The 8,959-nt window shown below is 44.9% G+C and overlaps 1 pseudogene; it reads left to right on the plus strand.

The window, feature by feature from the left end:
• The first annotated feature begins 270 nt into the window (after nt 1-270).
• LOC129504345 (glyceraldehyde-3-phosphate dehydrogenase-like) lies at nt 271-1,369 on the plus strand (annotated as a pseudogene).
• Nucleotides 1,370-8,959: the final 7,590 nt, after the last annotated feature.

Genomic DNA, 8,959 nt, shown 5'->3' on the forward strand with positions numbered 1-8,959 from the left:
ATAGGAGGAAAAATACAAGAAGGTAGGGTTCCAACACTCGATTTCTGCAATCTAATTCATATTCAATTGCCGTCATCCAAGGAAGTCAGAGCACAAGTGGAGAAAATATTTCCCAACAGTACTTGTAGCACTGGAGGGGAAGAAAAAAGATTCTTTCCTTGGGGCCAAGGCATTACACAGAGCAACACATAATAAACTGAGGGCTCTCGACTAAGGGTTCAATAGACAGTCATATCTTCTAATGCGTGCCAGCTGCTTCCCTGAGTCATGATGGTGAGGGTCAGAGTAAAAGGATTGAGCCATATTGGACACCATATTGGCACCAGGGCTGCTTTTAACTCTGGCAAAGTAGATATTGTCACCATCAATGACCCCTTCATTGACCTTAACTACACGGTCTACACGTTCCAGTATGAGTCCACCCACAGCAAATCCCACAGCACAGTCAAGGCTGAGAATAGGAAACTTTCATCCATGGAAAACTCATCTCCATCTTCCAGGAGCAAGATCCCACCAACATCAAATGGGGTGATGCTGATGCTGAATGTTGTGGAGCCCGTCGGGGTCTTCATCACCATGGAGAAGGCTGGGGCTCACTTGAAGGGTAGGGCCAAGAGGGTCATCATCTCGGCCCCTTTTGCTGATGCCCCCATGTTTTTGATGGGCATGAACCATGAGAAGTATGACAACCACTCAAGATTGTCAGCAATGCCTTCTGCACCACCAATTTCTTGGCCCCTCTGGCCAAGTTCATCCATGACAACTTTGGCATCATGGAGGGACTCATGACTACAGTTTATGCCATGACTGCCACCCAGAAGACTGTGGACAGTCCCTCTGGGAAGCTGTGGGGTAATGGCCGAGGGGCTGCCCACATCATCTACTTCTACTCGTGCCACCAAGGCTGTAGACAAGGTCATCCCTGTGCTAAATGGGAAGCTCACCGGCATGGCCTTCCATGTCCCCAGCCCCCGCATGTCAGTTGTGGATCCGAGCTGCCACCTGGAGAAAGCTGCCAAATATGATGACATCAAGAAGGTGGTGAAGCAGACATCAGAAGGCCCCCACAAGGACATCCTGGGCTACATTGAGGACCAGGTGAATTGTCTCCCACGACTTTAACAGTGACACCTACTCTTCCGCCTTCGATGCTAGGGCTGGCATTGCTCTCAATGACCAATTTTTCAAGCTCATTCCCTGGTATGACAATGAATTTGGCTATAGCAACTGGGTGGTGGACCTTATGGGTCCACATGGCCTCCAAGGAGTAAGAGCCGCCTGGACAAACATCCCCAAAGAGAGCAAGAGGAAGAAAGAAGCCTTCAGCTGCTGGGAAGTCCTTGCTCCAACTCATCCCCCAATATACTGAGAATCTCCCGACCTCAACAGTTACTATCCCAGACCCCCTGAAGACAGGGAGGGGCTTAGGGAGCCCTACCTTGTCATGTACCATCAATAAAGTATACTGTACCCAGAGTAAATAAGTAAATAAAAGAAGGAAAAACTTAGCAGTGTATCAAATAGCGTGTGTTCATGTGGAACCATTGGTGGCCAAGGATAGTTGCCCCAATTGTCCCCACAATGGGAATAGTCTCACGTGAGTCCAGGAGACCCCCTCAGGCCACATAGGCCTCTGTCTAGTGTGACTAACCTTGCCTTCTTTAAATTTTATGGCCATAACTCTCTCTCAGTCAATAGGAATTTATTGTCATTGCTCAACAGCATACCACCTACATCGTATGAAAGACTTAACCAGGGGCAAAATATTTTTGCCATCCATTCCATCCTTTTGCCAAAGAATTACGCTTATGATGTTATTTTGTATTTTAATCATGCCTAATATGGACATCAGAAGAGAAAAATGGGCCTTATAACCCCAGCTGTTGGAAATAGTCAAGAACTCCTCCTCCACACCATCTCTCTTTCCGGCCTAGGATGGCAGGTGGCGATCCCCCTTTAGATAAATGTCCCTTTAGAACCTAACAGGGACAGTTAGAGCGTTGCAATCTACCTTTTCCCCCACACAACAGTTTCTTTTTTGTTGTTGTTGAAAATCACAGGGAGTAAACTTTCTCCGGGGTTACTTAGTCCATACTGAGAATCAGACCCTATATGTGGTCCTCTGTGATGTGCTAAACTCATTCGCTTCCTCCTTGGCATCCAGAAAAGATATACTGGGGCTAATAACTAGTAAACTCCCACTTTAGAAGGGCCTTCCCCCGCCCCCCGCAGCCCCCACCCCTACTGCCACCATCTGTGTTTGTTCTCTTGCTATATAAGAACTCAAACTGGGTGGCGAGCATGTTATTTTTAAAAATCTTTTAGTGGCGTCTATACCCAGAACTGCCTCATCACAATTATCCTCACCAAACGAGGCAACTTCACATTGAGAATGGATATGGTGTTCAGCCAGCACCAAATGTCTCTCCTTCTGCCTTTTTGTCTTTCCGATCAATCAGAACATGTGAAAGTCCCAAATGAAGAGTAAACACACGGCCCAGGTTCCTTTCATCTCCTAACATATGTCATGAAGGGGGAAAGAAAAAGCCCTATTCCCAGCTTCAATCAGCCATTCGTTTTCTGCAACCTGAACCTTCAGCTGAAAGAGGGACGGGTGGGGGGCAGTGGAGGAGGGTTGAACGCGGGCCCACTCCTTGGAAGATAATAGGTATTCGCCGCATACCTGCATCTTGGAGTCATTATCTCCCCTGTGAGCACTTCTGTATTTATATATAATGAGATCATTACCAGGCAGCTATTCCAATTTTATTCAGACTTTAATATTTCTTGAGGAAAAAAAAAATAGCATACAAAAGGGTTTGTGATGCCAACTCAATCAGACGTGCTGTTGATGGAGAATTATTCAAGTGCAAGCCGGAACAGGAAAAAAAAATCATTTCAGAGAGGTTTCTGTCAAAGTCGAGTTCTCCTGTGATGATGTTTCGAGTGAATGTGCCGAAGTGTCCAGAGGTGAGGAAGGAAAATAGCAACTAGCAGAAGAGAGGGCTCTGTGTGGGATTAACAGGGAGGCGTGTCCCCCTCAGCCTGAGCAGCTGGGTAGGGAGGGCAGGGCCTCCTGCCAAGACTGGGCCCCCCCCACCCCCACCCCCCCACCCCCCCACCCCCCCGACCCCGCAGCTTTTCCCCTGGTAATTAGACCAGGGAAGCAGCCTTACTCGCCTGCCTTTCACCTCTGGTGGCCCAAGCAGGGCTCTGGTGTCAGAAACTACCCCTGTGGTGGGTGTTATTTCCTCTGGTGGTTGAGCTCAGGTGGTCAGGCCAGGTAGGCAAGACCATTCCCTTCCCTTTTTCACAACACGCAGCTCTCCTGGGAAGAAGAGACTTTGTCTCTCACCATCCCTGTTGCCTCTGTCGGACAAAGAATATGGCAGGGTTTTCTTTCCTTTTGTTTCCATTCATCCAAAAGGCCTACAAATGCAGTGCCCCTGCTAATCAAGGGTTCTGGCTAAGGTTGAAGGAACCATACTCTATCAGTTCCCAGGAAATCAGGAAATCAAATGAAAGGAACCAAATACTAAGATCCAACGAAAAGGGATCTCTCTTCCATAATCCACCTCAGGATTATTCCAGACCTTAGGTGACGATTAGGAAAGTTGTTTATCGCTGGCCAGCACTTCTAGAAATAGGTTCCGCTGATGTGAGCTCTCGGGATGTTTGAACTTCGGATAAACATGAATTTACCGGTTCATTTCTAAGACCTACAGTTTATCCTGAGATTACAAATCCAAGAAGAGGATCATCTTAGCTATTAGCTCTCGAACTACAGATGGGAACAAGCTCTTGGAACAGAAATGAAGGCTTGTCATCACAATAAACGTGAAATTAAAGGATTCTGGGTCTTTTATTTATAGTGATTGTAAAGTACTAATTCTTTTCCCCCTAGCATTTCCTAACAAGGCAAACCAAAGTAACACTGTAAGAGAATTTGCAAAATGTATATGCCGTCCACTTAGCCCCCAAACATGACTCAAGCATGGTGTCGGCAGACTACTTATTGTTTGTGTTGACCCACCTTAAAGAGATATCTTGAAATGATCCATAGTTAGTTCTGGTAAAATTGTTAAGGCTATTTTATAGATCCTGGTCTTGGAATGCACTCAACATTTGGAAATCAGTTTCTAAGAGAAAAAAAAGGAAGGGAGGTAGGCTAGTGATCTCATGTCTCCATGAAATATAGCTCGCTCCACCAAAATCTATATTGTATAGGCAAAGAATTGCATCAAAAGAGTCCTAAAAACTCTCAAACTCAAAAGGGCCTTAAACAAGAAAATGGGAACAATTTTCCCCCTCTCTCTCCATAAATCCACAGTAGCTAGTCATAGCAATTATTTGAAGATTAGCTCCTTGCAAAGGAGAAGAATCTGCCCAAGTAAGAATTATTAAAGTTCTTTCCATCATTCACTAATGTGTGTTAGCATATTATGTGGGTGTGCATGTGTGGGGGGGGGAGAGAGAGAGAAGAGAGAGAGAGAGAGAGAGAGAGAGATTTTTCATTTACCATTAACACAGACTCTCCAGAGGAGCATAACAACTCTCCATCTGCCTCCCTTATTTCTCTACCTTTTGGTCTTCCCTCACAGCCTTAAAAGAAGAGAGACTTTCTTTTTCTCAAAAACCTTCTGCCTCTCCAGCATCGTCCACCAAGCCTCCAGCGTCCCATTCCTTCTGTCATCCAATATGCTCGCATTCCCCTTCTGTGGAGAATCCTCCCCAGGCTAGATATCAGGAGAAGCAGCTCCCAGCCCCTGCTCTTCCATGTGCCCACATGACACCCGCAAGACAGCTGGGAGCAGGGGCACCTTGGTGGCTCAGTGGCTGAGCATCTGCCTTTGGCTCAGGGTGTGATCCCGGGGTCCTGGGATCGAGCCCCACATCGGGCTCCCTGCAGGGAGCCTGCTTCTCCCTCTGCCTGTGTCTCTCATGAATAAATACATAAGATTTTTTTTTTAAGCTGCTAGGAGCATCATTTCCCCCTGTGCTGTATTTCCATATGTTGGCCTTGCAACCCCTTGCAAATATTGTCGTATTTTAATCCTTTCTTCAACAGCCAAACTCTTCACACCTCATAACCCATTCTCTCCATAAATACCTAAAATACAGCTTCCACATCCACCACGCCACTGAAATTACTCTCTAAGATCATAAAGTCCAAACCTTTTGTCAAATTAAATACTCTCTATGGACTCCTAACCTTTTGGACTTTTTGGAGAGACCCGACATGACCAAGGAAACTTTTCTTACAGTCCTTTGCACTGAAGTCCCACTGGGTCTGCTCCCCTGTACCTCGCCTCAGTCTGGTGAGGGCACCTACCTGCCACAGGGCTTTATTCCTAGCTGGGCAGCCAGGTATCCGGTGAGGCTTCAGATGTGATGAGCTCTCCACTCCCACCGTCCCCACCACCACCACGCACAGAGCACCGCTCTACGCCGAGTACGTGATTGAAGAGTCATCTTTTTGGGTTAAAGTACTGTGTCTCGCAGAATCTTCTGTCTGAAAAGTAAACGCCTTTTAAAAGCTTGTACAATAATTCCTCATCTATTAATACAAAATTAATTTAATAGATAATTAAATGTTAGCTCAGAAATCAGAAAGAAGCACACGAAGAAGTGGAATATAAAATGAGTTCGTGTTGAAGGAATGTCAACCCTCTTGCCTAGATAGAACAAAATAAGATCATGCCTGAGAAAATAAATATACTTTAATGCCTATAGAAACACTATTCACGTAATGAAGACAATATGAAAATTGCCATAATTGACAACAGGCAAGGTGATATCTTACTAATTCTGGGACTCTGATTAAAAACGACAAATTTGATGCCCCCTCAGAGAGTTGGAGGTCTATAGTAAGGAGGATTCTGGGAAAGTTAATTATCAATATCTGTCTATGAAGGTTCTAAAATAGCACGATGATTTACTGCCGGAAATGCGAGAGAGAACATTCCCCACCTACCAAATGTCGTGGTGCTTTCTAACTGCCCTGCCTGACTCTAACCAGGGAAAATTGGTCACAGTTTCTGCTGAAACCACAAGGACCTGATCCTTTTCCCCATAAATAGCTTTCTCTGCACATGTGCTCTGTGGGGAGCACTTAACCTTGTATCACTGCTGTTGATAAAGTCTTGGGGCCTCACCCTAATGATTAGCTCATTGCCATTTAGACTATTGCTGGCAATCACCGTGCTCTGTGTAAAGCAACTGAGCGTTTATCTATCGGAATTCACTCCTTAATTTTTGCAGCGCTCCCATATGCTTCTTTCCTGCAGCCCCAGAACCTAGATCAGTGGGTAGAAAATAAGTCGTCTCGACACAGAGTGTGAAAGTGGTCAGGTTTAAAGCTCTCTCTTTCTCTCTCTGCAACATGTACTCTGGTACCAGATTAATAAGATTAGGCCTCCACTCTGGAGCAAAGTGCCACCTTTAATCATTTCCAGAAGTGGGCCACCCAACCTTCTGCCTGGTAGGTTCGCGAACAACAGGAAGAAGGTCAGCGGCAGTGCCAAAGGCCAAAAATACCTTGTCTCCGAAGACCTTCTTCTCGAGAAGGGTCTAAGGAATCAAAGCAAGGGCAGAGTCACCTGGTATTCCCCAAACAGGGAAACTGAAAAACCCTAGCATCTGTGATAAAGGAGACTGCAAATCACGCCAATACCAGAAGGACACAGGATTTGCAAGTAACAGCCATGATCTCGGATGCTGGCATCGTGAAATGCGATTCCAAGATAGCACAGAAACTGACTGGATCTGACTATGAGCCGACCCTTAGGTTCTTTGTCTCTTGATGTACCTGACCGGCCATGTCTTGAAGGAGAAAGCACATTGTGGTCAGGGGGCGAAAATGAGACCCCCTTGCCCTGTTACTAGTCAGTTCTAGTGAACAGGGTCTGAAGATAGGAAACATGAGCCAAGGGTGACTCCTTTAGCTCTTCTTTCCCTGAAAAAAGACACCTGCCCTCTTTACCTGTATCAACAGGATGCCTGTATCAACCCAGAGCAGGAGTTCTTCTTAATTGCAACGTATCAGGCGTTGGCAAACTATGGCCCATAGGCCAAGTCCAGCCCATTGTCTGTTTTTGCAAATATAGTTTTATTGGAACACAGCCATACGGACTCATTTACATATTACCTACAGCTTCTTTTCTGCCACAATGGCATAGTTAAGTAGTTGCGACAAAGTGCTCATGGTATACAACCCCTGATATCCACTTATTTATCCTTTATTTAAAAAAAATAGGGGGCACTTGATGGGATGAGCCCTGGGTGTTATTCTATATGTTGGCAAATTGAACACCAATAAAAAATAAATTCATAAAAAAAAAATTGTCTACTGATCCCTGCCCTATATCCTCTATGGCAAAGTGAAAAATAATTATAGTAAGGGCCAATGTTTATCAAACTTTTCAATATTCAATACACTATTAAACACATGACATGAGTTATATCACCCACAACAGCTGTATGGAGTAGATCTTTTTGTTTTCCCCCATTTTAAAAGTGAAGGATCCAGGGCGCCTGTGTGGTTCACTCGGTTGAGTGTCCAACTCTTAGCTCAGGTCATGATCTCAGGGTTGTGAGAACGAGCCCCCCATCGGGCTCCACACTGGCCATGGAACCTGCTTGAGATTCTCTCTCCCTCTCCCTCTGCCCCTTCCTGCCCCCACCCCACTCAAAAAGTAAATAAATAAATGAAGGATCCAAGGCTTCCAGGACTAAGAAGTGATGGAGGCAGGATTCAAAGCCTGTCCGTTTGACCCCACTACCCACTCTTTCAATCAGTAAACAATATTTCCTCTAATATAATGACAGCGATACCTACCATTTGCCGAGAGTTTACTATACACTAGCCTTCACATATACTGTCTCTAAATCTCACCACTGTCTACATTTGCACTTTCCAAAGATCAAGGGACGGGAACCCAGATTGGTTAAATAATTTACCCAGGATCAGACAGCTAAAAGTAGAAGATCCTGTGTTCAGCCTCAGACACCACAGTTCTTTCATCACATATACAACCTCATAGGAGAACGACAGTCTTTAGGAGAAAGTATCATCAGCATAAGAAATAATGGATTTTTTTCTAATTTTCCATTCTGTCTAGAAGAACTATGGGTCACCACAATCCAGTACTAGCCCTGACTTAGTCACTCATATACTACCTGTGTGGCACTTGGCCCAGCATTTAACCCTTTCAGATCTCAGTTTCCTTGTTGGCAAAAAGAGGAGGTTCAGGTTGGATGCTCTCCAGACCTCCCAGCTCAAACACTCTCTAAACCCCCCATTCCATCCCCTCACAGAGTTATGTGGTCCTTTTCGCTCTGCGTGTATGTGCAAGGTCCTGGTAATTGCAAACTATCAGAAAGAAGTAGTCAATTTTCTGATTTAAAACTCCTCCCACGGGATAATCTCTCATTATGGATTCTACTTGCCTTCCATTCAAGAGAGAGTCTGAACTCAAGTCAATTCCTCTAGACACTTATCATTACAGGATGGCTCATGAAAACAGCTGCTTCCCCTTAAAACAGCGAGAGGACACCAGACACTAATGACTTTTGCTTCTTTTTGTTTCACTTTGTTGCCTTTGATTTGGGGCACTATGGCTAACTTATCAAACAGCCTATAGGATCTAATTCCTGAGACCCAGATGGGTTGAATGCAGTAAATGTACATTAAATAGTAAGTGATTTGTGAGAGGTGATTGTTTTCCTTTATTATAATATTTTGAATCGCTACCATCCATCTGGTAAATTAAAATAGTGAGGCTTATGGCTGTTCATAAGGTACGACTTTTCCAATGAGCTGTTTTATCTGTATCTCATTTCCTATTCCTATTATCTTTCTCTGTAGATTATCAAACATTAAGGACCATGGAAGTCACCATATAGTTGCCTTCATCAGGTTAAAAATGACTTCTCGGGGCACCTGGGTGGCTCAGCGGTT

Source organism: Nyctereutes procyonoides, unplaced genomic scaffold (assembly GCF_905146905.1).
Source record: "Nyctereutes procyonoides isolate TBG_1078 unplaced genomic scaffold, NYPRO_anot_genome, whole genome shotgun sequence".
Taxonomy (NCBI): domain Eukaryota; kingdom Metazoa; phylum Chordata; class Mammalia; order Carnivora; family Canidae; genus Nyctereutes; species Nyctereutes procyonoides.